The sequence below is a fragment of the Terrapene carolina genome, unplaced genomic scaffold (assembly GCF_002925995.2).
Source record: "Terrapene carolina triunguis isolate 2854851 unplaced genomic scaffold, T_m_triunguis-2.0 Scaffold68, whole genome shotgun sequence".
NCBI lineage: Eukaryota > Metazoa > Chordata > Testudines > Emydidae > Terrapene > Terrapene triunguis.
In genome coordinates this window covers 57636696-57664645 of record NW_020664419.1, presented here as the reverse complement: position 1 = coordinate 57664645, position 27950 = coordinate 57636696, and the positions used below count along the sequence as shown (strand labels likewise).

The window sequence follows — 27950 nt, the reverse complement described above, 5'->3', positions numbered from 1 at the left end:
TGGATCTTTGTCGTCATTTTATTCAGTTTTTAAACTTGTAAGTCTCAATAAGCTTCTATTTTATCTAGGTAACAATAGACAATATTGCCTATAACTTAATTTAACACCTAAAAATAACATTGATAATAATGAAAAATTGTTTTGCATAGTGGCTAAAGCAGCTGCCTTATTGCAAAGATGTGTTCAAATTCACTTAAGATGGTTACTGACACTTATTTTTTTATTCATCAAAGTGATTATAGATGCATTATTGCTACTTTGAGCAAAAAGTGAAAGAAAATTGTATCTGATCTAAAATATTTTGTTTAAAAAAAAAATAAGTTAGGAAAAAGATGACTAGGGTTGTAAGTTTATCATATTCCCCTAAATACAGTCCTCTCCCAATCACCTTGCATTGGCCTTTGGGGTACAGAAATATAGGCAATAGACCCACCACAAGAGGCCTACTTGCAATGAGCATGACCTCAGGTTCATATGGAGGAGAGGTGGCTCAACGGCTTGAGAGGCAGTATAGTGCTAGCTCTAATCGCACAAAACCGAACACTCGTGACCTGCCCCACCCCTTCCCCGAGGCCCTTCCCCGTCCCTTCTCCAAGGCCCTGCCCCCGCTCCCTCCATCCCCCCTTCCTCCATCGCTCACTCTCCCCCACCCTCACTCAGTTTCACTGCGCTGGAGCAGGGAGTTAGGGTGCGGGAGGGGGTTCCGACCTGGGGCAGAGCGTTGCGGTGCGGAAGGAGATTTGGGGTGCGGACTCTGGCTGGGCGGCGCTTACCTCAGGCGGCTCCCGAAAGCGGCTGGCATGTCCGGCTCCTAGGCGGATGGGCCAGGGGGCTCTGCATGCTGCCTGCAGGCGCCACCCCTGCAGCTCCCATCGGCGTTCAGGGCCCCGGGGCTGCCCCTGTGCCTGGGAGCTGGAGACGCCGGCTGCTTCCGGGAACCGTGCAGTCAGGGCAGTAATTGAAACAGCAATTAGGTAAGATGAGGTGATGCTGACAGACATGGGGAAACATTCAAAAGACACACCTTTGAATATAGATTCCTCCTCAGTTGATCCCTGCTATTGTTAACAAGGTTTGCATTTTAGAGTATCTATTTAGAACTTCCATTTCCTCTAGATTTTTCAGGTAACAGCAGTGGATCAAGACTGTTTTGCTCCATCTTTGCTTGGCCTAGGTAGTTGTGACCTGTTCTTTCAGTTCTGGATCTTGCCACAGTTACTCATGCCTTTGTCACTTCCAGGTGAGATTAATGCAATGCGCTCTGCACTGGGCTACCCGTGTAGAGCTTTTAGCTAGCATAGAATGTGGTTGCCTGCTTAACTAATGGCAGTTTTTGAGGAGCATACTACAACTGTGCACCGCAGACTGTGCTTGATTTCTGTTTCATTTTGGTGTTGGAATCTATAAAGCCATTTATGGTTTGGGTCTTGTATACTGTATCTTAGGGGTAGGCAACCTCTGGCACGCGTGCTGAAGGCGGCACGCGAGCTGATTTTCAGTGGCATTCACACTGCCGGGTCCTGGCCACCGGTCCGGGGGGCTCTGCATTTTAATTTAATTTTAAATGAAGCTTCTTAAACATTTTAAAAACCTTATTTACTTTACATACAACAATAGTTTACTTATATGTTATAGACTTATAGAAAGAGACCTTCTAAAAATGTTAAAATGTATTACTGGCACGCGAAACCTGAAATTAGAGTGAATAAATGAAGACTCGGCACACCGCTTCTGAAAGGTTGCCGACCCCTGCTGTATCTTATAAACTGGTAATCTCCCTATGCTCCATCCCAGCTGCTGAAATCAGCTTGGATTCTCTCACTGACAAATCCTTAAATATAAAAATCTGGAGACAGGACATTTTTAGTGGAATTCCGTCAACTCTGGCATTCACTTCCCCTTGTTTGTCTGACAAAGCATGAGTGTTTGGCCTTAAGAACATGTTGAAAGTGCTATCTGTTTACTCAAACTTTTACCTGAAGGGCTGAATATTTTGTGGGTTGGTGAGGCCTCTGGCTGAAAATGTGTCAGTTTGGTTTATTTTTTTAATGCATGTGGTTTTACATTATGTGTGTACATTTCCCAGTGGCTGTGTTAAGAACATTTTATACATTGAATAACCCCATCACTAAAAATTACAGCTGCAGGCTCTACATTTACACAGTATGATACCAACATACAATAAGTAAAATAATATAATAATCCCCTGCCTTGAAAATTAATGTTGGATTTGAGAAAGCAAGCAACAAATTGTATTTTCATATTATGAAACAATGAAACAATAGGGTCTGTGTATACAGTTCTAATGATAGCTAGATCGTGTTCAGTTCTGAAAACTTCAGGGCCAGAGAGATTGCGGACATATTGCAATGAATTCCAAGAGGAGCAATGATATCGATTAAGGAGCTGGAGGATTGATATATTGGGAAAGATTAAAAGTTACTTGTACATTTTTGTGAAGGACGTGGGAGCTGCCTATAATATTTTATGCGTATTACATGTCCACCTGTTTGTTTGATTATGATATTATTTGGTATAGTATTACAAGGCAGTAATTCAGACATGAGTTAGACTGCAGGTAGACAGGAAAATGGACAAACACTTCTGATAGCCCACTATTTATCAAGTCCTAAAACTTGGACAGGGGTGGACTCTGAGAGAGAGTCCGGTATGCCAGCTTGCTTACTCCTACTATATCCTGAAGCCAAGTCAAAAGTAAAAGGTCAGTCCTACTTTCCAAAGACACAGAAGTAAGAGATTAAATAACCTAATAAAAAATATGTCCTTTTATCTCCATTCCAGTGCAGGATTAATGTTACCTGCCGTGAATCATATGTTTTGCAATCTACTTTTAAATGTCTCTAGTGATAGAGTTTCCATTGCTTGCCTTGGGAGACTATTCTACAGGCTGTAGCAAGTTGGCAAGTACTTCCTTTAGTCAGCCTACATTTTCTTTTCTTTTTAAAATGCCATCCTCCGTTACTCCCAGCCATATCCCCTGCCTCTGTGAAAACCTTAGCAAACAAATCTACCTCCTGGCTGTTTATTCCTCCAACATACATGTAGATTGTTATATTACCATTTCATGCCCATTTTGTTGTTCAAACACAAATATATATAGTTTAAATGAGAAATAATAGAAAGGGGATAGAGATTTTTTTCTTAAATAGTAGGGTGACCAGATTGCAAGTGTAAAAAATCGGGACGGGGGTGGGGGGTAATAGATGCCTATATAAGAAACATCCCCCAAAATCGGGACCGTCTCTATAAAATCAGGATATCTGGTCACCCTATTAAATAGTTGCCTTTGTATTTAATTCCAATGTGACAATCATTCTCTCAACTGGCTTATATTATATATATTTGTATTCATTTTATTTATTCATTTTCAAAACTGGCTTCTGTTTTCCTTGGCATACTGTGTAAAAGGTACACACTCTCTCTCTCACTCACACACACACACACACACACACACACACACACACACTCTTCTGCTTTCTTGTGCACATAGGGAAACCAGGATTGGCTAGTTTTCTAGCACGTACTGCTAAAAAGATGATTATCCATATACAGCCATTTAGGGAAAATCCAATAGGCTTTAAAATAGCCTTGTGGCAGTTTCAATCACCACTTCCACTTTTTAAGTTCTAGGCAGCTAACCTGCAGGAAAAGCTCTAGGAGATATCCAAGGAAGCATAGAGGCCATCAGAATATGCGGAACCATTATATCCACCAATACAATAGACATATCCTTCAGTATCTGTACAGATCAAATATCCAGGAAACATTCTACTATCACAGTTTAACTGCAGGAGGGTAGATGTAATAATAGATTACAAGAAAGTAAGATTATATCAAACCATACAATCACAAAAAGGCTTTATCAGGATGAAATGTTACCACACTACAAACCTGTTATTTTCCCCCAATAAGTCATGAACAAAGACCATGGCTGCTCAGTCTCAGCAGGTCAATAAAAACCCAGCTGGAGAGGATCTGAGGTACAGCTGGAGGGAGAGGGAGTAAAAGCAAGAGGAGACCAAAGGCAATATTAAGGTTATTCAAATATAAACATTTATGCAAGAAAACAGTAGAGTAACAAAGGTAAGTGCCTACTAGAGTGGGAGAAAGGGAGGCAAAGGAGAGGACTGATCGTCTCTCTCTACTCTATTAGGGTTATTATGGTGTCACAGTATTGACTCTATAGTTAAGAGGTTACAGTCTTGCCAGCATTTCAAAAAATTTCTAGGGACATTTTTTTTTTCACAAAAGCTTATGTTTTGGGGATTGCTAGCCACCAATTCCAAATGTTTTTGTGTGGGTTTTAATTAGTGTATAAAAATATCTTAGTTGTCACACAGGATATAGTTTTCAGGTTGTGCTTAAAAGGCTGCTGCACACATACTGCGATGTTGCATCAGTATGCAATGCTTTGTCAAAACAATGCAACATGGCTGCTCTCTATGCATATGTTTTTCAAAACCAAATTGCAGCCAAAATACATTGTGATGGGAGGACCAGAAAGGTCTGGTGTTTGGATAAGCATCCTTCAGTTAGGAATCTAACTGGGAATGATTGGATGAAGTTTAGAAAAGGAAAATTTAGGTTGAATATCAGGAAAAGCTTCCTGTCAGTGTGAGCTATTTCACTGAGGAATTTTCTTGTAAAAGATAGTGGTGGAAGCCCCATCATTTGGGACTAGACTGGCCACAGCAGTATAAAATGCACTAAGCAGCACAATCATGCATTGGTAAAGAGATGGAGTAAGTGATATAAGAAGTAATTTCCATCCCTAACTACCGTGAGTTCTCCCATTTCTAGCAGATGTGAATAAACTCCATGTACTTCACTTTTGTGTTCTGCACTGTACATCATTTTCAGAGAGAATAAACATGGCAGCTCAAGACACTGTTGTAGTAAGTACCCCACTTTACAACCTAAAATGAGGGTTAGATTATTTTATGATTCAGTAATTATTCTATTTTATGGTATTGGGTTTAATCTTCTAGCAAACATTTGACATTTTTACAAACATAGAAAAATAAATATTTATAGGATTTGAAGTAATCTCTGCTTGGTAGATTTAAAAACATGTTATTGTAATAGGATTTCTTCTTTATTAGAGAATTCATTGAAGGAGAGTTTCACTGTATGCCAGCAGTTCCAGAGGCAACTTTACTATATCCAGTTGCCTTTTTCAGGCAATCTTAAAAAGATATGCATCTCCCATAGCGAAAGAACTGTATGAGAGCTCAGCACCTTTTGAGAATCAGGCCATTTCTATTCAGATGCCTAAATATTGGTTATGGAGCTTAATTTTAGGCATCTATATTTTTTTAGTGACTTATCTTTCGCTTACTTTTAGACAGTAAAATTCACTGGGTATTTTAGATATCAGTAGGAAGTTTAAGATACATAATTACAGAGTGCTGTAGCTTCCATTAGTTTAAGATTATCATTGGGATGGTTCTGTACTAAAGAACCAGACAATTCAGAACTCAGAGAATAGAATAAAGATTTATTCAACTTTCTTTCACCTTATGTACGTCTTAGAGCGCTAATGGTTATTTGCTGGATGCTAGTACTGTTTGAGAATGATGTCTGCAGATACAGCATGTGACAGTCGGCTAAGTGTAGGAGGAGAAATAATATATTCAGGATTTTTAAAACCCTCTTCCTCCTGTTTCTCCCAATATACACACACTCCAAAACTTCCAAATAAGTGGAAAATAGAAGGCCTTAAGTTTTCTTAATGATGATTTCTAGGGGTTAAGGGTGAGAATCACAGAGTACAACAAAAAGTGAATAAAAATGATTACATTCATATTTGTGGTATTTAGAGGTACAGTTCATTCATGACCATTCCGGCACTTAAAGTTTTGAATTTAAAGCTCTTTGGGTAAAATTTTAAAAATTGCTTAAGTCCCATTTTCAAAAGTGACTTAAGCACTTAGGAGCTGAAGTCTCATTGGAAGTCAGTGCCACTTGATCCACTTTTGAAAAATGGGACTTAGGTGCTTATGCAATTTTTAACCCTTTGCACCACTGGATGTAAAATGGGGGATCATTTTTTTTATGGTTAAACTTTGCATGACAAGTCTGAAAAAGGATAATATACGTGTGTAGTAGATTGTTGACATTGTGCTGTTCTATTAAACCTGTAAATTCAGACAGCGTTCATTACTCAATGTTGAAAACATTTGGCCAGTACTGCCTCTATTTTCTGCTGTTGTAGGCCATCAAACTCTCCAGTACAGATTGAGACATTGTGGTAACCCTGGCCAATCCATAATATTAGTTCTAATCTGGGCTCTTGCATTATTTAAAAGTAAATCTTCCAAAATGTTCTTCCTTCCAAGAACAGCCTCCTCCTAAATGTTTTTCTCAATGACATTATTAACAGCAGGTGTTACTGTGCTGAAAATGTTGATGCTAAGTGTAACAACAAGAATCTGGATAGATTTTCTAAATACACAGTAATTCCTAGAAAATTTCAGGGCATTGTGGCATCACAAACTATTCCCATTTAGATACAGCTGTTTTTCATCCACTTTAAACTATACTTTATATTTTGCATGACATAGGGCTTTTACTTTCCAAAGCACTTTGCAAATATTAATTATACAAAGTAGAATTCACTTTCTGTATACGGCATACTGTTCTCGATTTCATCAGGTTGCTATGTAAGGTCGACCTTTTCAAAGATGTGACATTAGTATCCATGATTTGCACATGAATATTGCTACTTACACTGTGCAGGGTATTGCATACCTGTTGTGAAGTTACTTTAATATGTTGTCATCCAGAATGTCTTCATTTCAACTAGGGATATATGGCTGCCATTGTCTTCAGTAGGATTACTCATAGTAGTAGGCCCTATCCTCAGTGGGCCCACTCTCCCTAAGCATCCTCCAACCTTTGGGCTTGTAAGAAATAGCAAAGTTTATTTATTGCTGTGAAGGGCTCTAACCACAAGCTATGGATGTAACCGAAGAGGTCCTAGCAACCCAGTCCTTTAGCATTTAACAGCTGCCACAAATATGATACTCTGCAGAAAATGCGGGTTTTGGATAAGTCTAAAGAACATATTCCCTTCTGGATCTGATGGCTGCAGAGCAGTAACAAACAGCAGAATTGCTAACCTAATGTTAGCTAGAGCTGACAGAGCAGAAGGAGTGTCATGTAGACTGGAGTAAGATCTATGTTATTGCCTTTGTGTTTCTGAATTCTGTTCCTGTTATGAATAATGCTCTTCATTATGAGTTTCAGGAATACTAGAGCTGTCATCCTGTGACTCAGATATATCAGCTCTAGGAATTCCAGAGACAGAAAATCTGAGGCATGTGCTCATTAATTTCAGTCATTTTTGACAAACTAACTCGTTTGGAGACACTGCAGTTTCAGCAGTTCTGGAAGAATTCTTAATAACTCAACACATCATCCTCATCTTCATACTGTATCTTTAAAAATTACACCAGGATCAATACATTTTTATACAGGCAAATATATGGATAAAGCATGTGTTTCTGTATTGTTCCCACACATACTACTCCACATAGAGCAAGCAGCTACAAATATAGATCACTGCAATTTTCTGGTGGGTGCTTAAAATACACTGGGCCAGCTTAAGGTGTAATGGCATAACACTATGCACCAGTGTTGGGGTTATTTCCCAAACTCCATGGGCTAACAGAGGCTGAGGTTACATCAGAACTCAGCATGATGAGAACCTTCAGGCACAGTTCTGTTATCAGTTACTTTCACAGTCATCTGTTGTGACACATAAATAATGTTATGTTAAGCTGATTGATGTTTTGAATGCCTGGACCGTACTGTGGAGGAGGTATCCTACAACCTTCCTCTTACTCACTGTCTTGTCACTGATTAGTAATTTTTTTTTAAAGGATGCTATCAAACTGAGTAGAATAAACACCAAAGATCTCATGTAGTACTCTCTCTCTCTCTCTCTCTTTTTTTTCCCCCCTTTTTTTTTTGGCTAGGTACAGGAGCAGATACTTGAAATGGCGGGGAAGGGAACAAACAAAGAAGCCTCCTATGTATGCTTTGTGCAGTGTCTATGTTTGTAGTAAGACATTATTACTTATGTAATAGTATTTATTATTTATATTGCAGTAGAATATAGGAGTCCCAGTCATGCATCAGGGCCATATTGCACTAGGAATAATGTACAAACACAGAACTAAATGATGGTCTCTGCCCCAGAGAGCGTATAGTTTAATTATAAGACAGCAGATGGATGCTGAGAGATAGACTGGAGATCACAAAGAAACAATGAGACAGTATTCATTAGAATGATAGGCAGTGGACTCATTGCACCACTTGCCTATACAATATGTAGTGGTGATGGTGGTTACTATAAACTTTGCAACTAGGTATTGTGCTCTTTGCCTTATAGTGCACAGGGAACCAGGAGGATCTCACTAATGTTAATTATGTACAAAATCAGTCATTTGTAAAGATTTCAGTGGTGATAGTGATAGTGCTAATTAATTAGTGTATATATGTATGTATTGGGCTTTGAAGGTGTAATGTGATGTAGTATATGTAATCGCTATATTTTACTATTTGCCGCAATAATTTTAGAGAGGACAGGTAAAAGAATGAAGGCTATTCTGCTTACCAACTTAAGAAGTTTATATGTCCGTAATCTGAGAGACTTTTCCTCAAAGATTAGTTTTGCATTCTGGTCAGGAAAGATGTAAATGAAAATGTTCTGGTAACTTGCTCAATATTGTATACAAACAACTACAAGAAATATGCAAGTTGTCTGTCTTCATATCCATGGAAATTGAAACCTGATAGTTAACATGAAGAGCTTTTCCTGTAGTCATTAAGTTAAGGAATCTGCTGGCATAGCAATTACCAAAGTACAACATAGTGACTTACTAAAAATTGTTTGTTTACCACAGACTGTCTAATCTCTCAGCCAGAGGAAATTAAAAAAAAAAAAAATCCATTGATGCAATGAATACAGGTCAAGGACTGCATCTACAGAGCAATGCTATTTCCCCCGTAGTAAAAATGAACACCTGCAGTAGGGTCTCTCTAAAAATGGGAAAGAGTTAGTGAATTAAGAGGCAAAATTTGAAGTTGTGTATATGAAAGTGCTGCAGATAAATGTTTTTGCTCCTCAGTAACAAAACACTTAGTTTAGTGTAACAGAAATTCATTAAAGGGTAGGAATATCTCCCTAGGAATGATAAATAATCAGTATATATTTACATTCAGGATTATATCTAGGTGATATTTATACTCCTGAATATAATCTAATCTTGATAAAGGAATGCCCCTCTGCTGTGCCACATGACTCCTCTCCATATAACAAGCCTTGAAATCCACCACCCTTTTACCTAATCTTTAGTTATCAGGTAGGGAGATTATCTGTAGCTATTTACCCCTTACATTTTTGGGATGTTGGCTAGAGGTGCAGTGGCTGAGTGATTAAGGTGCTCGACTGCAATCCTGAAGGTTCAATTTTCACTTAATCTCACACTGAAAGGCCACCTCCAGTTTACCCCTCTGCAAAATGGGTACCTGATCCATTCGGTTAGGAAAGTCAAAGCAGTCAGATGTGATGCTGGCCCCAACGCTCCGTTGTGTGTACCGTTGGCTATGAAACTGATGTGCCTTATCCACATCAGCCATATGAGCCACTGGCTCCAGGAAACTTTGACTAACTGGCCCCTCTTCTCTTCTCTGATCTTCATAGTGCAACCATCTGTCCTGCTTCTTCAATACAAAGTACGTACTCAAATCTACCTGGGCACCTGTGAGCCCTGTAAACTTCACTTTGAGACCAGGACCCCCTAAAATGCAGTGGGGTACTGGGAAAATCTTATTCTCACAGGAAATGTTAGTTGATTTACTTATCTCTTTAGAAATAGGGTTTGAATGTCTACTTGTGAGAACTCCTCTTCCCTTTGTCCTCTCTCCAGTCTGCCTAAAGTGATTAATTTAAATTGAATATTTTATCAAGGCGCACTAGGGCCAGGACTGTTTTGTTCAATGGATATTTTTTGTCTAAAGTCCCCCTGTTCAGATATTGGTAGTAACCAAACGTCGTCGTCATTCATCAGATTATGTGAAACTACATGGATGATCTCTGTTCATTTCTTAATAGAGAAGTATCGCTGCCACAATAGTTACCATCACAATTGGCATCTTCTAATAAGAAAGAGCTAAAGATTGCATGTATGGGGTATCTAAACTGCCCCCTATTGGGGTAGCCGGGGGAACCTTGTACTGCCAGTAGCTGTGCGTTGCCTTTTCTGTGAATGAGAAAGATCAATCCACTTCTTTCACAAGCACTAACTTCTCTCTCCAGACATGTTTTTCAAAATCCAACAGGACTGTATCCCCTCATACAATAATATTAGCTTTACCAAAGCTGTTTTTTTTAAGGTGGAAAGATTGGTGGTGCATCCTCCAAAGTCCACCTTTGTCTTAACATAGGCATGATTTAAATCCATTTCAGAATCCTGTCTGTCTCTCTCTCTCCATTCTATGTTTGTTATTGTCTTTGGCTTTACGCTAGCATACAGCGTAGCAGAGGCTGTGTTATCTTTGGCTACGTCTTCACTACCCGCCGATCCGGCGGGTAGCAATCGGTTTATCGGGGATCGACTTACCGCGTCTCGTGAGGACGCGGTAAAATCGATCCCTGATCGCTCTGCCGTCGACTCCGGAAATCCACCTCGACAAGAGGCGGTAGCGGAGTCGGCGGCAGCGCGGCAGCGGTCGGCTTTACCCCGTCCTCACCACCAGGTAAGCCGACCTAAAATACGCAACTTCAGCTACGGTATTCACGTAGCTGAAGTTGCGTATCTTAGGTCGGAACACCGCTGTAGTGTAGACCTAGCCTTACTCATTATGATTATGTAGTTCCATGGCAATGGGAGTTAATCTTACTGTAGTAGAAGCAATGATATCTTGCAGACCTGATACACTGAGATGCTTTTAATTATTCGCTCCATTCCCTTCCAGGGGCATGGTTGTACAACAGCCTTTTACCTTGTTGCTAATGTTCAGAAGCTTTTCTTGTTACTGAGTCTGCCTTACTAAGTGGAATTTGTTGTAGAAGATCTGTAGTTTGAAAAAAATGAACTGTTCTTTGTAGTGTCTTTTATCTGAGACCTGGTTTTAAATTATGCTGACCAAACCCTTATCTTATTTGAATAAAAATGAATGGTTTATCTTCTGATATAATTTTCTAATGGAGTCTGAGATTTTACAAATACAGTAATCAGTAAAGAGAGAAAAAATCTCAAGAGGGTCAGTTAGAAAAAAAAATTGATAGCCAAAAATATGTTTATATTATTCATCTACTGATTTTTGTTGCATCTCAAGGTGTCACTAGACAACTTAGGCTTTGATTCCTTTAGCCATTGATCTGTATTTACGAACGGTTGTATGCATATGCTAAAAACTAATTGGTCCTTCCCAACTTAAAGAGAAAAAAGTATGCAAATAGAAATATTTGATAATGCATAAAGAGCTGTTCGAGAACCAGATTAAAGGACCCACAAAATAGGATCTAATTCCCTTTTATTTTTTCTTTTGATTGAGGAAGTGAAGTAAACACTATTAATACTAGTGCCTAATTAACACATACAGTTCCTATTGAAGTCTTTCTCTGGTGGTAATTTATATTTAATGGTGCACTGTAAGCTGGGTTTTTTTTTCTCCTATTGAGAAGGCTGCTATGGGGGAGCAGTAAGCAACTCATTTCTACCTGGTTCTGCCTTTAATGGATGGCCCATCTGCCCTGCTAGCCAGTCCCAGTGACTCAGAAGGATCAAGGTTGATCAAGAGCAGCATCACCACTTAGGCCAGGTCTACACTACAGACCTATATCAGTATAACTACATTGCTCAGGGGTGTGGAAAATCCACACCCTGAATAACATAGTTATACCGACCTTCCCCCTCCCCACCCCTGTAGACAGTGCTCAGTTGACAGGAGAGCTTCTCCCATTGACATGAAGGTCTCCCGTCGGCTTAGTAGCATCTTCACTAAAGTGCTACAGTGGCGCAGCTGCATTGCTGTGCATGAAGACAAGCCCATTGCTAGTGGGTGCAGTGTCGTCCTTTGGGTAGGAAAGTGCTTGGCCAGGCTGAGTCTGGAAATGGTTGGCTGACACTCTCACAGATCACTGGCCACAACACAAGAGGGGCTTTCTGTGAGCAGAGCCCCAAATCAAAAAGAATGTCTTTTTACAGAGTCTCAAAATGATAAAGGCATAAAGCTTCTTGCAGCTAATGTGGATGGGAGGCCTCCCACTTCTAGAGTCATTAAAGTGAGAACAAGGGTTCTTAAAGTGAAAAGGGGAAAGTCCACATTTCCCAGAGTCCTTTTAAAGTAGAACAGTTAAAGTTTCCCGTAGCCAGATACAGGTAAAGGCTGCCTGCAATATGAGCTTTACGTAGTGCTTTTCTGCTCTGTGACACAGCTAGAGTCTGCCATCTTTGTCCAAGAGAGAGGAAGTGTTCAAAAGAGAGGAAGTGTTCATTCTTATACTTCCAATGTAGCCAGTGACGGCTCTTGTATTCAGAGAGAGTGCACTTTACTCACTGCCCTGGCTAGTATACTAAAGACATTCTGTGCGTCCTTGTCACAGAATGGCTGGCCACAGTAAATGAAGTAGGCCAAGCTCCCTTTGCCAGAGCAGGTGCTCCCAATTGGCCAGTTAAGAGGGTGGGGCAGCACCTGTGAGCTATAAAGGCCCAGGGAGAGATCCAGTGAGGGGAAGTGCCTGAAGGAAGCCAGGAAAGAGAGTCCCAGTGCAGACAGGTGAGAGCTGCCTGAGAACAGGGGACTGGAGGAGGTCCTGGAAGAGAGAAGAAGGTGTTTCCTGGGGGAAGACTGAAGGCAAGGAGAGCAGCAAGAGGGGTTTGCTGGCTGGTATCCCCAAGCCAGAAAGGTAGAGGAAGAGTGCTGGAGAGGGCTGAAGGCAGGAGTTGTCTGCTGGCTCAAAGCTGGAGAGCCAGAGCTGTGGGCCAGAGAGGGCTGAAGGCAGGGAACCAGTGTAGGAGCTTACCCGCTGACCTCTCCAGGGCTTGAGAGCTGGACCCAGAGGAACCATGGGAGTAGAGTTGTACTCCAGTTGGAAAGGCGGGGGTGGCCATCCTAATAAAAGGACAGGACAAGAGTGCACTCGAGTGTCAGGATGTGGTGAGGGACCCTGGGGCGGCACTGGAGCGCAAGGGCTTGGTGAGGGACTGCGGGGCTTGTACGTTGCATAGTATATATACTGTTTGGACTATGCTGGAGGAATTCTCATTGATGGGACTTGTATTGTTATGATTTATATGGACGGGACTTTTGTATTAAATGAACCCCACAAGGGCTATATTTATACTTGGGAAGTTTCTTTGGACTATTTCTAGGGACTAAGAAGGAAGGAAACTGTTATGCCACAGCCTTCCTTACAAGGGTGCTCTGGGTGGGGCTGCCTTATGACAATCCTATAGGACTAATAATGTTCCTGGTATGTTATCAAATTGTTCCTTTTTGTGGGAGAAGTAAATTACTAGTTAAATCAGAAATTATGTTGAAATATATCACTTACAACATATTTGAAACTGAAACCTTCACTGTTTGTTTGTTTTCAGATGAGAGTCCCTATACTAAATCTGCAAACCAGACAAAACCACCTGAAGGAGCATTGGCTGTGAGGAGACAGAGCATCCCAGGTAGACCAGCTAGTTTAAATTTTAATTGTCCTTACCCCATTTTCACAAAAATACGTTACAAGTTAGAGAAGCCAAATCATTTGTTAGTTTTACCAAGCGGTTTATGGTTTATTCTATGGAGCACTCTAGTGATGCTCTATATTTAGATTGCCTCACATTTTCATTATTAAAAAAAAATCTGCTTTTTACAAGTACTGTAATGCCCCCTTGGTTTGCATGGGCACTTTGACATTTGGGTCAAGGGAGGTGCTTTTTGTTTTTCTCTTGAAAAATCTATTCAGACTGTCTAAGTAGGTGGTGAGTTGTGATCACTGCTTCTGATTGGCTAAGAATTGTATATGTCCCATATTATACCATCCCCACCCCGATTCTCTTGTTTATCTTACCCATCGACCATGTCTTATCTTTTAGATTGTAGACTCTGTGGGGCAGGGACTGTGATTTTCTGTGTGTTTGTACAGCCCTAGCACAATGAGGCCTCAATTGGGTTGACCCCCCCCCCCCAGGCGCTACTGCAGTATAAATGTTAAATAATAATGATAATTGGGCCAAGTTATAAGGTGTTAGAAGCTGACATTTCCCATTAGTCTTTTGTTCAGCAGAGCTTGCTTCAGGCTAACTGCTAAACGCGTTCAACATTACGTCAGCACTGTGCATACACGATGCTGGTATCTCACTCCAGCATGCCACACAAAGCTGAACCTCCTCTAATGAGACACAAGCAAAATAAATTATGTGGCCACCCCCTCTCCCAACCACAATACCATTTGACCTCCTGGAAGATGCACAGTACTAGATACCAGATACCAAGTTCTGATATTCCACAACCAGGGAATGGAACTCAGAGCTGTAATATGACAGACCTGAGTGCCACTTAGGGCAGGTCTACACTTAAAACACTGCATCAACGCAGCTGCGCCGCTGTAGCGCTTTAGTGAAGATGCTCCTACGCCAACAGCAGAGCTTCTGTCATTGGCTTAGTTAATCCACCTCCCCAAGAGGCAGTAGCTATGCCGATGAGAGAAGCTCTCCTGTCAACATAGCTCTGTCTACATGGGGGGGTTAGGGCGGTATAACTACGTTGTTCAAGGGTGTCGATTTTTCACACCCCTGAGCAATGTAGTTATACCAATATAAGTCTGTAGTATAAACCTGGCCTTAGTCACACTGTCTCTCAGTGGTCTGCGCTGAAGGTCCAAGGTTCAAACCCTGATGATGATATGGTGATGGAGGAAAGCATTGCAGCTGTGCATAATAGAATTGGTTTTTTTCTATCTAAAAAAATCTTAGGCAAACAACTCCCTTCTGCCCCCGTTCATTTAATGAATGTTGTTTAGATTGCAAAGTCAAATTCTCAAAAGTTAGAAAGCTCCAGAATGAAGATTTCCTGTGCTGCCTTTATTCCGTCTGTATTATTATGCAGTCTTTAGTTACATGGTCGCATACTCGTTTTTCCAGTCCAATAAAAATCAAGATTCAGTGCTTCCTGAAGTGAATACAGATCTCTGCTGGTACCATAGTTGGGTAGTATTTTACATCATGAGTCAATAAAACTCAACTTATTAAGTATCTATTTATTATATTGTATTCTTCTGGAATTTTTTTAAATTGAAATTGATGGAGGAGGAGAGAATTATTGAAGTTTAAAGTTACGTATTAAACAGCTTGTGCCACATGTCCATCACAGACTTGCATTCAATGTGCCTACTGTATTTGGGAGAAGAACACATGCTTATAAGGCTATGTTCTGGGTTCCCAATATAATCCTTGTGGAAGAAATGAGAAGAACCAGCATCTAAAATTCTTGTGCTTGGCACAGATTCTTCCAGTTTCAGCCTTGAATGCGAGTAGCATTTACACCATCTCCGGTTGATGAGTGTGACAGGGATGCTGTACTTACTGCTGCAATGGCACCTCCTCCTGGCTGTTCTGGGGATTAGCTCTGTTGCACACCGTCTCTCTCTGTCTCTCTTGGTCCACAGCTCCTCTCTCACTCCAGGAGCTGCTGCTGCCTCTTTGTTACTCAGCCCTCCAGCCAGGTCACTCAGCATTCCCCACTTCAAGGGTATAATCTTTCAAAGTCTCTTCTGTTCAAGGGGCCTCCGGCAGTTCTCACACCCAGTGCCCTGACCCAGTCACTCCTCCAGTGACCCAGGCAATCTTCCAGTTCACTACCCCACCAGTGCCACTTCCCCAGTGGCACGTAGGGGAACCCAGGCCCACCCTCTACTCAGGTTCCAACCCAGATTCCCTACAACATGCAGCCACGGTCTGTTTAGTCCACAACCTTGCTGCTTCCTACCCCGCATCCCACAAGCTCTCTTCCCTCCCTGTTCTCTTGAGTGTATGCCCTTCCCTTAGGGCCAGGCCCCCAGGGTCCTATTATTTCCCTCGGTTCCCTCCTTCACTCTCTACTAAACAGAGGCTGACTGCAAAATCCTCTGGGCAGCCTTTGCTGCTACCAGATTCCTGGATTTATACTAACTCCGCCTACCTCCTCTTCTTTCACAGGTGAGCTTCCTCGCAATTAGCTCCCCACACAGCTTGTCTCCCTCATTTGCTGCTTAATTCGCTGATTGGGCCCACCTGGCCTAATTCAGCCCTCTCAGTACCAGTATGGGGAGTACACCCCATCACAATGAGCAATTAAGAAACCTGGGAAAAGGAGGTCCTTTTCTTTTGAACAAAGTACTATTTTCCATCTGCCTATCCATTGGGAAAATAGTCTTCCAGAATCTTTGGTAGAAGAAGTCCACTTAAATTTTTCTTTGGCTTCTGTCTCTGTTTATAAGAGAGAATTTGTTCAAATCTGAAGGTGAATTGACCATTTCTGCCTTATTTGAGAGATCCCTTTGGCTCTTAAGGTGAAGGCTGAAAGGGTGCACAAACAAAAGGTGTCACCCTACTGGGGTGTAACGTATGTCTCAAGTTTGAATTTGTAGCCAAGCTAAGAATTGTTGCAACAATCAACCTAACTTCAATGCCTAGAAAGATATTGGAACAAATTATTAAACAATCAGTTTTAAGATTTAGCGGATAATAGGGTTATAAGGAATAGCCAACATAGTTTTGTCAAGAGCAAATCATGCCAAACCAACGTACTTCTCTTCTACAGGGCTAGTGGTCTAGTGGATGGGGGGAACAATAAACATGATATATCTTGATTTTAGTACGGGTACGTCTACACTTACTTCCTGGTTCAGCGGCAGGCAATCGATCTTCTGGGATCGATCCCGGAAGTGCTCGCCGTCGACGCCGGTACTCCAGCTCGGCGAGAGGAGTACGCGGCATCGACGGGGGAGCCTGCCTGCCGCGTCTGGACCCGCGGTAAGTTCGGACTAAGGTACTTCGAATTCAGCTACGTTATTAACGTAGCTGAATTTGCGTATCTTAGTCCGAAGTGGGGGGTTAGTGTGGACCAGGCCTAAGGCTTCTGAAGCAGTTCCACATGACGTTCTCTGTGTTTTTCCCCTTAGCAAGGAAAAAATCAAATCCACAGCTTCAAAATGGGGAATAACTGGGTAGATGCAATATTGCTGAAGAAAATGTGGGGGTTATTGTGATCACAAATTGAATATGAGTCAACAGTGATTCTCGTTACAAAAAGACTAATATCATTCTGGGGTGTATTAACAGGAGTGTTATTTGTCAGACATGGAAGGTAATTGTCCTATTGTACTCGGCATTGGTGAGGACTCAGCTGGAATACTGTGTCCAATTTTGGGCACCACACTTTAGGAAAGATGTGGGCAAATTGGAGCGAGTTCTGTGGAGAGCAACAAAAATGATGAAATGTTTAGAAAATGTGACCTATGAGCGAAGGGTTAAAAAAATAGCATGTTTAGTCTTGAGAAAAGAAGACTGAGGGGGTACCTGATACCAGTCATCAAATAAGTCAAGGGCTTTTATAAAGAGGATGAGGATCAATTATTCTCCATGTTCACTTGCAGTAGGACAAGAATTAATGTGCTTAACCTACAGCCAGAGAGATTTTGGTTAGATATTAGGAAAAACTTTCTAACTATAAGGGTAGTTAAGCTCTGGGACAGACTTCCAAGGGAGGCTGTAGAATCCCCATCATTGGAGGTTTTTAAGAACAGGTTAGATAAACACCTGGCAGGGATGATATCTGTATACAGGGTCCTTCCTCAGCATAGGGGGCTGGACTTGATGACCTCTTGTGGTCTCTTCCAGCCCTATATTTCTATGATTCTGTAAGTAAGACTGGAGATTTGTCATGGCATCTTTGCTCAAAAATCACAGAACAGTCAAGTATCAAAGGGGTAGCCGTGTTAGTCTGGATCTGTAAAAAGCAACAGAGAGTCCTGTGGCACCTTTAAGACTAACAGATGTATTGGAGCATAAGCTTTCGTGGGTGAATACCCACTTCGTCAGACGCATGTAATGGAAATTTCCAGAGGCAGGTATAAATATGCAGGCAAGAATCAGTCTGGAGATAACGAGGTTAGTTCAGTCAGGGAGGGTGAGGTCCTCTGCTAGCAGTTGAGGTGTGAACACCAAGGGAGGAGAAACTGCTTTTGTAGTTGGCTAGCCATTCACAGTCTTTGTTTAATCCTGATCTGATGATGTCTAATTTGCAAATGAACTGAAGCTCAGCAGTTTCTCTCTGGAGTCTGGTCCTGAAGTTTTTTTGCTGTAAGATGGCTACCTTTACATCTGCTATTGTGTGGCCAGGGAGGTTGAAGTGTTCTCCTACAGGTTTTTGTATATTGCCATTCCGGATATCTGACTTGTGTCCATTTATCCTTTTACGTAGTGACTGTCCAGTTTGGCCAATGTGCATAGCAGAGGGGCATTGCTGGCACATGATGGCATATAAACATTGGTGGACATGCAGGTGAATGAACCGATGATGTTGTAGCTGATCTGGTTAGGTCCTGTGATGGTGTTGCTGGTGTAGATATGTGGGCAGAGTTGGCATCGAGGTTTGTTGCATGGATTGGTTCCTGAGTTAGAGTTGTTATGGTGTGGTGTGTGGTTGCTGGTGAGAATATGCTTAAGGTTGGTGGGTTGTCTGTGGGCGAGGACTGGCCTGCCTCCCAAGGTCTGTGAAAGCGAGGGATCATTGTCCAGGATGGGTTGTAGATCACTGATGATGCATTGGAGGGGTTTAAGCTGAGGACTGTAGGTGATGGCCAGTGGAGTTCTGTTGGTTTCTTTCTTGGGCTTGTCTTGTAGCAGGAGCTTCTGGATACATGTCTGGCTCTGTTCATTTGTTTCCTTATTTCCTTGTGTGGATATCGTAGTTTTGAGAATGCTTGGTGAAGATCTTGTAGTTGTTGGTCTCTGTCTAAGGGGTTGGAGCAGATGCGGTTGTACCTCAGCGCTTGGCTATAGACGATGGATTGTGTGGTGTGTCCGGGGTGGAAGCTGGAGGCATGAAGGTAGGCATAGCGGTTGGTGGGTTTTCGGTATAGGGTGGTGTTAACGTGACCATCACTTATTTGTACTGTGGTGTCTAGGAAGTGGACCTCCCGTGTAGATTGGTCCAGGCTGAGGCTGATGGTGGGGTGGAAGCTGTTGAAATCCTGGTGGAATTCTTCCAGAGTTTACAGTCAAGGTAAACTGAGGCCTGGTCTACACTAACACCCCAATTCGATCTAAGGTACGCAACTTCAGCTACGTGAATAACGTAGCTGAAGTCGACATACCTTAGTTCGAATTTACCGCGGTCCACACGCGGCAGGCAGGCTCCCCCGTCGACTCCGCGGTACTCCTCTCGCTGAGGTGGAGTACCGCAGTCGACGGCGAGCACTTCCTGGTTCGAATTATCGCGTCCAGACCAGACGCGATAAATCGAACCCGGAAGTTCGATTGCCAGCCGTCGAACTACCGCGGTAGTGTAGACATACCCTTAGTAAATGTCACAGGTTTAAGGAGAAATGGTATGTAAAGTCACAGGAACGCCATAGAAAGTGATGGGGCGGTAAAGTCCAGTCCTGCCGCTAGGGTGGGATGTCCTTTGGGGATCTGGTCCTGTCTGTGGATAATAGTAGGCCCTGAGGGGAGGTGGAGGTGCAGAACAAACCAACCTCTCGCTATTCCTACAGCAGCAGCTCCTGTCTCAAACGGCTGGCCCGGCTCCCTGCTCCAGCCCATTGGTTCTCACACAGCATGCAGGTGGGGCTTTCTCCCATGATGCTCCACTCCCTTCCTGGCCCAGGCACTGCTGGATCACCTGCCCTGAGCTTTTGTGACAGCAAACATGGTCAGCCCATGGCTCGGGTGACCCCCACATCTCTGCAGCCTGTGAAATCCCAGACACAAGGAAAAGTTGTGGACAAACTGTAAAGTCGCTGTGTCCATGACATTTTTTATCACCATGACAAACCTGCAGCCCAAACCAGGCATTTCATGAAATAAATGTCCTGTTTTTAATTCCATTTTATCCCCAAAAGCAGGGACTGGATTAAACATCTCTTTGGAACAGAGCTTGTTTTAGATACACAGTGAATGCATTATTCATATGATGAGGGTATTTATCATTTTAAGCATGTCTTCGCATAGCCCAAAAACAAATGACTGATTCTTTCTTAGGGATTTATAGAATTTCTGAAAGTAATGATAGTTAATTAAAGTGATGTGTAGTGGTATTATACCCAAATTGCATTTTAAAACTTAGAATTAATACTGTGTGTGTGTATTTATTTGAATCACTGGTTAGCTCTGCAGTTTCTTTTCTGTGGTAAAATTAATCCTGAGTATGGAGGTGGTGTTGGCACTGACAGGTTACAGAGTGAGAGACAGATTATTTCCTCTCATCTCTGCAAGATGCCTGCATTATTCGAATTCAGACTGGCACCTGATGTATTATGCAGCTGAATTGTTAATCTGTCTGTGTACAAGATTGCAACATCCTTGGGGCAGGGACTATGGCCCTAATTCAGGTAATGATCCCTATCGGATCAGCACTTCAGCACCTGCATAAAGCAGTGTTGCCAGCCCCACATGTTCAAAAATCACAAGTCAGCCCCCCAAAACCATGAGACTTTACAAATAATACATTTTTTTTTCTTATTTGCTCTTGGTGTTTGATCTTTTAGTGTTCATTGTCCAGCTTTTCTCTGCAAGCAGGAGGACTAGAAATCTACTTTTTTTGACTGAAAACTGAGTTTCTCATTCTCTCTCATTTCTGCAGGAGATGTGAATTAAGAAAAACACCAAATATTGGGAGAGTAGTGATAAAATTGCAAGAGTGGGCAACACTATTGAAGAGGCCCATTGAAGTCAATGGGATTTAAGCACATACCTAAAGTTAAGCATGTGCTTAAATGGTGTCCGGAACAGGGATGGACTCAAGCAAGTTCTGAAGTGCTTTCCTGTATAATAATGTATGTCTCTTTATCTGTTTGAGTAGCACAGAGGAGTAAAATAATCATTGTAAAATAAGCATAGTATTTCTTTGAAAACCTATTAAGCCAAATGTGTTTAGCATGGCAGATTGTTCGTAATTTGAAGTTTGAGTGCTTGAAATGTTCACGAAAATACTGGGGTGAACTTTTTGCAAACTGTAATATTTGGCAGGTGTTGTAATTATTTGTGGCTTTACTGACTTAGAGATGGGAATTATAACCATATTGCTTTCTCTCCTCCGAGTGAAATCCTGTACACTGCACTCAGCCCAAGTACTTGGGCTGCACAGTGGGGACCTTTCCTGGGCAGAAGAAATCTCCTTTGCTTTCGGCTACAGAGCAGTTATGTAGCTGCAGTAGCTTCTGCACTGCCTGATCTACTCAGCAGCAGTTCCACACTGTCCTCCTTAACTCACTACTGTCCTGCTTCCCAAAAAGCCCTGTGTTCCTGCAGAGCCTGGCTCCATGATATGCAGGGGGTGTTAGACCTTGTCAAATCTTGCTCCCAACTGCCTTCCTGTGCCAGAATGGCATCAGGTCCAATGAATACGAGGCCTTCTGCGACCATGGTGAGATCAGGAGTTACCTTCGTAGAGTAGAAGAAGGAACACCTGTACAGAACTAGAATTGAAATTTATTTACTTGACCTGTTCTTTTCCTTTCGCCCACCAAAGCAGGATTTTTCCTCCTGCCATCTCAGAATTTGATATTTAGTTGCATAAATGTACAGTATTTATTTGTAGATCAGTTGTTAAATTTGGGAACCGTGTTTTGACAGAAAACTGTCAAGTCTTTGAGGTCTAAAATTAAACCAACCAGTTTTCTTTCAGTATATAGGCACATTCAAGTATATTGTATCATCCTTCCACTATACCTGCTGCCCTTATCCTTGTAAGCATGCTGGATCTTTTCGTTTACAAGGCTCTCTTCCTGCTGTACGCTGCTTGATCTCAAAAGTGGAGCTGGCAGTCTGACTGGAGGGAGAACATGGTATGATTGCACAGCACTATGTGCATCTACTACAGTAGTTCAGCCAGTGGAATAGTTTTTATTTGCAATTGTGAAGCCTCATTTCGGAGGATTTGGCTGATAGAATTTTAATAATCAGTAATAAAATGTTAAATAAACATGAAATTTTAGGGTAGGTTGAATTTTTGGACTGGAAAGTGATACTTTAAGGGAGCATATGCAAAGGAAGAAATGCCTTGAAATGAATGTCAGGAAAAAGATTGATGATGCTGATATCTAGAAAATTGTTGCTATATGTAATTTTCTTAGTAATGGTAATAAAGCAAGAAAATCTTGTGATCCTTTCATGTGATTTTCAGAATTAATATACAGTGTGTATATATACACTCTCTGTGTGTGTTGGCTGCAGACAGGCAGTTTTCTTAAGGCCATTGGCTCTGAATATATACAGGTGCTGTTTATCTTTTTTATAAAAACAGAAGTGTGTGCGGAGGGGGTTCCCTGGTCCGTGGCATCTGTGCAGCAACTGTTCATATTCTGTCTGAGGCTGCACCAAATGTGAAATTCCTGAGGGGAATACCTTGTCTAGTACCCAAGACTAATGGATGAGAATATAGGTCAACTGGAAGCGAGAGAATTTTAAAGGCCAAACTAGTTGCTTCAGTATAGTAACATATTTTTTTTAAATCTGAAATGTCCATATCATTTTGAGAACAGAAAAAAATCTGTAAAAAGGACATAAGTAAAGGTTATACAGAGTTTTAGAAAATAACTAATATAAAAGTAATAAAATGCAAAATGAATGTAATATGTATGTCATGTGCAGGTTACAGTAAGTGTTCTGATTATCCAGAACATATGATCCAATATATGATGATTCAGTTTACAGATTAAGTCAAATAAAATCAGATTGGCTGAATTTAACGTTTTGATTTTATATGCTGCAATTTTGATGAAAGAAGAGCTATTATAGCATGGTATAATACTGGAATAACTGTAGTGTAATATTTCTTCTTTACAAGATTAACATAATCTTGGTAAATGTAAAGGAAAATGTAGCAATGTTTATGCAAGTAACATAAAGAAGCAGCATGAATTTAAAATCATATTCACCTTATGTGATCTGAGGATGACAGTTTCATTAAATAATATTGGTTGGGACAGACCATGTCTCACAGGGTTAGTCCTACTCTAGCAGAACCATTCAAATGTGACATAGTTTAGTATTAACCAACTAATCTGATGGTTATTTTGTAGCCTATGTCAAATGAGTTTGGTGGGTTTAGTCCAGTTTGTAATGTGCAAGGCATACACATAGTAAACAGGCCCACCATATTTAGCATCATTGCTTTCACTCTCAGTAGAGAGTGGAACAACCAAGTGGGCCTAGATCTAAATTATTCCGGTTTTCTCCTAGACCCCGATTTAGGGTTGCCAGGTGTCCGGTTTTCGACCGGAATACCCGGTCGAAAAGGGACCCTGGCGGCTCCGGTCAGCACCGCTGACTGGGCTATTAACAGTTCGGTCGGTGGCACAGCGGGGCTAAGGCAGGCTTCCTGCAGCTCCCAGAAGCAGCGGCATGTCCCCCCTCTGGCTCCTATGCGTAGGGGCAGCCAGGGAGCTCCGCACACTGCCCCCACCCCAAGTGCCGGCTCTCCAGCTCCCATTGGCCGGGAATCATGGCCTGTGGAAGGGGCCTGTGGAAGGGGCAGTGCGCAGATACAGAGCTGCCTAGCCACGCCTCCACGTAGGAGCTGGAGGGGGGACATGCTGTTGCTTCTTCTGGGAGCCACCTGAGGTAAGTGCTGCCCGCAACCTGCACCCTTCACCCCTTCCCACGCCCCTGTCCCAGCCCTGATCCCCCTCCTGTCATCCAAACGCCTCAGTCCCAGCCTGGGAGCATTCTCCTACATACCAAACCCCTCATCCCCAGCCCCACCCCAGAGACTGCATCCCCAGCCAGATCCCTCACCCTTGCACCCCAATCCCCTCCTGTACTCTGAACCCCTCGATCCCAGCCCAGAACACCCTCCTGCACCCCAAACCTCTCATCCCCAGCCCCACTCCAGAGTCTGCACCCCTAGCTGGAGGCCTCTCCCTCCCTCCCCCCCGGCATCCTAATCTTCTGCCCAAGCCCAGAGCTTCCTTACGCACTCTGAACCCCTCAGCCCCAGTCCAGACTCCCCTCATGCATCCCAAATCCCTCATCCCCGGCCCCACACCAGAGCCCGCACTCCCAGCCGGAGCCCTCACTCCCCCACACACACACCCCCCAACCCCCCTGCCCCAGCCCTGATCCACCTCCCATTCTCCGAACCCCTCAGTCCCAGCCTGGAGCCCCTTCCTGCACCCCAAATCCCTCATCCCCAGCCCCACACCGGAGCCTGCACCCCCAGCCGAAGCCCTCACCCCACCCCCGCACACCAACCCCCTGCCCAGAGCCCTCAGCTGCACCCAGATCCCCTCATTTCTGGCCCCACCCCGGAACCTGCACCCCCAGCCCAGAGCCTGTCCCCCTCCCACACCCCAATCCCCTGCCTCAGCCTGGAGCCCCCTCCCATACTCCGAACCCCTCAGCTCTACCCCAGAGCCCCCTCCTGCACCCTGAACTCCTCATTTCTGACCCCACCCCAGAGCCTGCACCCCCCAGTCAGAGCCCTCACCCTCTCCCACACACCCCTGAGCCAGCCCAGTGAAAATGAGCGAGTGAGTGAGGGTGGAGAGAGCAAGAAACAGAGGGTGTGTGTGTGTGTGGAATGAGCGGGGGTAGGGCCTCAGCGAAGGGGCAGGGCAGGGGCAGGGCAGGGGCCTGGCCTCAAAGGAGGGGTGGGGGTGGGGCTGGGGACGGAGCAAGAGTGTTTGATTTTCTGTGAATAGAAAGTTGGCTAAGTCCCATTAGCTTCAATGGAGCTATTTACACGCTTAAAACTAGATACCTGATTTTGCCCCCAGGTCAGCAAGATACTTAGGCTAGGTCTACACTACAGCGGGGGGTCGACCTAAGATACGCAACTTCAGCTACGTGAATAGCGTAGCTGAAGTGGCGTATTTTAGGTCGACTTACTTGGCTGTGAGGACGGCAGCAAGTCAACCGCTGCCGCGCCGCCATCGACTCCGTTACCGCCTCTTGCCGCGGTGGATTTCCGGAGTCGACGGTAGAGCCATCAGGGATCAATTTTATCGCGTCTTCACTAGACGCGGTAAGTCGATCCCCGATAGACCGATTGCTACCCGCCAGATCGGCGGGTAGTGAAGACGTAGCCTTAGAGTCTGCTCCATAAATTCAGGTTCAAGGCAGGTTGAAGGGGTAGTCTGGGAAGAAATTCAGTTTCAGCATTGGATATTCAACTCCTACCAGAAGCACTTCACTTGACTAAGAAAAATAACTACATTATACTTTTAATGGGCCAACTTTAAATTTAAAAATGCATATTTTTGCTTGTAAATAATTTAATTATTCAATATTTTGAAGAATGGACATAAAATATGGAGAGTCTAATAAGTTTTGAGGGAAACGTAGATCTTAGGGATATTTATTACACTACATTATCTCCCATCTTCCAAATGACTGATTCCAAAGCTGACTAGCAGTGATTACCATAAATAATAAGCATTTTTTTTTATCCATCAAGATTTCATACCGGTTTAACCCTTGCATTTTCAACAAAACTTACAAATGTTATAAACCCTAATTCTAAATTACTATTTGTCTCTTCAAATTAAATCTCACTATTGCATAGCACAGTGTGTAAATTTACCTTTGTTTCATTCAGTACTTGTGTGATAAGTTCAGTTGGCAATTTTGAGGTGAAAAGTTCTTCTTCGAGTGCTTGCTCATGTCCATTCCATATTAGATGTGTGTGTGCTCGCCATATGCACCAGTGCCAGAAGTTTTCAGCAGTATCCATAGGGGACCTGCTCTGGCGCCCCCTGGAGTGCTGCCCGCATGGCGCGATATAAGGGGCGCTGCCAGTTTCCTCCCACCTGCAGTACCTTCTTACCGCCAGTGATGGTGCTGGAACATCTGCTGCTTCGGCTAGCGTTGTTTCATTTTCTGTTCTTGTGAACTTTGAAAACCTGTAGTATAGTTGTATATAGTTAGCAGTTTCTTAGCTACCCTTAGAAGTAGTTCTCAACTTTTCTTTAGTCCCAAATGGGACTCAGCCAGGGGACGGGGCATGCCCCGGTCCACAGGCTTTAAGCCCTGCAATCGCTGCAAACGGCCTATGCTCATCAGTGATCTACATACCAGCTGCCTAAGGTGCTTAGGCGAATGACACATAAGTGACAAGTACCGTATCTGCAAGTCCTTTAAACCTAGGATGAGGAAGGAGCTCGATATCTGTCTGAAAGTGCTCCTAATGGAGTCGGCACTCACTCCGGCACCGGAGCAGCGGTCTGACTCCGCACTGAGCACCACAGCCTCCATGCACAGTGCTCCACCAGCGCCATCCATAAGCCGGCACCGGTTCCCCTCCATGGCTCCGGGGAAGAAGCTGAAAAAGACTGGGAGGGGAAGATCTCCTACCTCCTGTAAAGCACAGGAGAGGGCTGGGGGTGAGCCACACCCTGGGCCGGGCAGCTCAGCACCCCCTTCGGGAAGTCGGGCCCAGCTCAAGTTAAGCAGTGCCCCAGCCAGCTTCAGATGCCGTCGACACCCGAAGCTCATTGAGCAGCTCAAGAGAGCCTGTACCCCGGTCTCAGGGAAATACAACATGTTTGTTGAGTGTAGACATTTTTCTTTTGGGTTCTGTTTATTATCCTTGTGCAACCTTCAGACCTTCTCTTCACATTTTATCTACATGGCTGTTTATGTCCCCTAGTGTGAGCATGCAGTGAAGAACCAATGAAAGAGAGCTCTATCCAATAGCCACAAATTAAAACTGGTACAGAAAGTTAAACTGTCCCTGTTACAGAGGACGTGTGACCAGAAATAAAAGAAACATGAACACAACTTTGGGGGGAGAAGGATGCCATACTGAAATCAAGAAAGGAATGCTGTTATTTATAAGCCAGAAACAGTATCCTGAATTTACTTCCCTAAAGTGGACAGAGTATATATTGATCAAGGCTGGGAGAGGTGCCAAGCTCCAATATTAATTGATTATATCAGTGGAGCAGTAGGAAGTCTCGCTTGAAAGTTGATAACCATGAGACAAGAATCCGCCACATAGTACAACTTTCTCCCACAGTAGATGACATTGTGACTCCAAGCAATTGGCAGATAAATAATATGGAAATGAGCTAACCTCTGTGATAGAGGAAAAACAAGGTTCTGGAAATAGAGAACACACATGTTACAGCTGAATTATAGGTCTCCCAGAAAGCCATGAGTGATCAGATCCTGTCAAATTCTGTGAAGAACTGATCCTGGAAGGGTTGCTTATGTAAGCAAAACTAAGAGAGATCAAAATCGATAGAGCTCCTAGAACACCCGTAGGGAATGTTGCTGATGGACCAAGACCATAGTGAGACTGCATCATTACCATGAAATCTATTAGTACTGCAATAAGTCTGAAGTTTTAAAAACAAACAGACCCCCAAACTTATTTGTGTGGGGTGAATGCCTAGGCACCGACTCTGTGGGTGCTCCAGGGCTGAAGCACCCACGGAAAAAAATTAGCAAGTGCTTAGCACCCACCAGCAGCCAGCTCCCCGCTCCCACTCCGCACTTCCCACCTGCTGGTGGCCTCGCTGATCAACTCCTCGCCATCCCTCCCAGGGCCTCCCACCTGCCATGATCAGCTGTTCTGCAGCATGCAGGAGACACTGGGGGGAAGCAGAGGGGAGCATGTTTGGGGGAGGGGTGGAACGAGGGTAGGAAGAGACGGGGTGGGAGTGGGGACTTGGGAGAAGGGGTGGAGTGGGGGTGGGGCCTGGGGCTGAGTGGGGATTG

At 43.3% G+C, this 27950-nt stretch overlaps 1 protein-coding gene across 3 annotated transcripts in view; it reads left to right on the top strand.

The window, feature by feature from the left end:
* The window catches only part of GRIP1 (glutamate receptor interacting protein 1), a 511398-nt gene that overhangs the window by 331005 nt on the left and 152443 nt on the right, over positions 1-27950 (top strand). For 2 of the 3 annotated variants that reach the window (XM_024208047.3, XM_024208049.3), the window contains exon 2: positions 13632-13712. The gene's annotated coding sequence lies outside the window, so the exon portion shown is untranslated. Of the gene's footprint in view, positions 1-13631; positions 13713-27950 lie in introns of those variants that run through there. The other variant, XM_029910842.1, reaches the window with a different exon arrangement.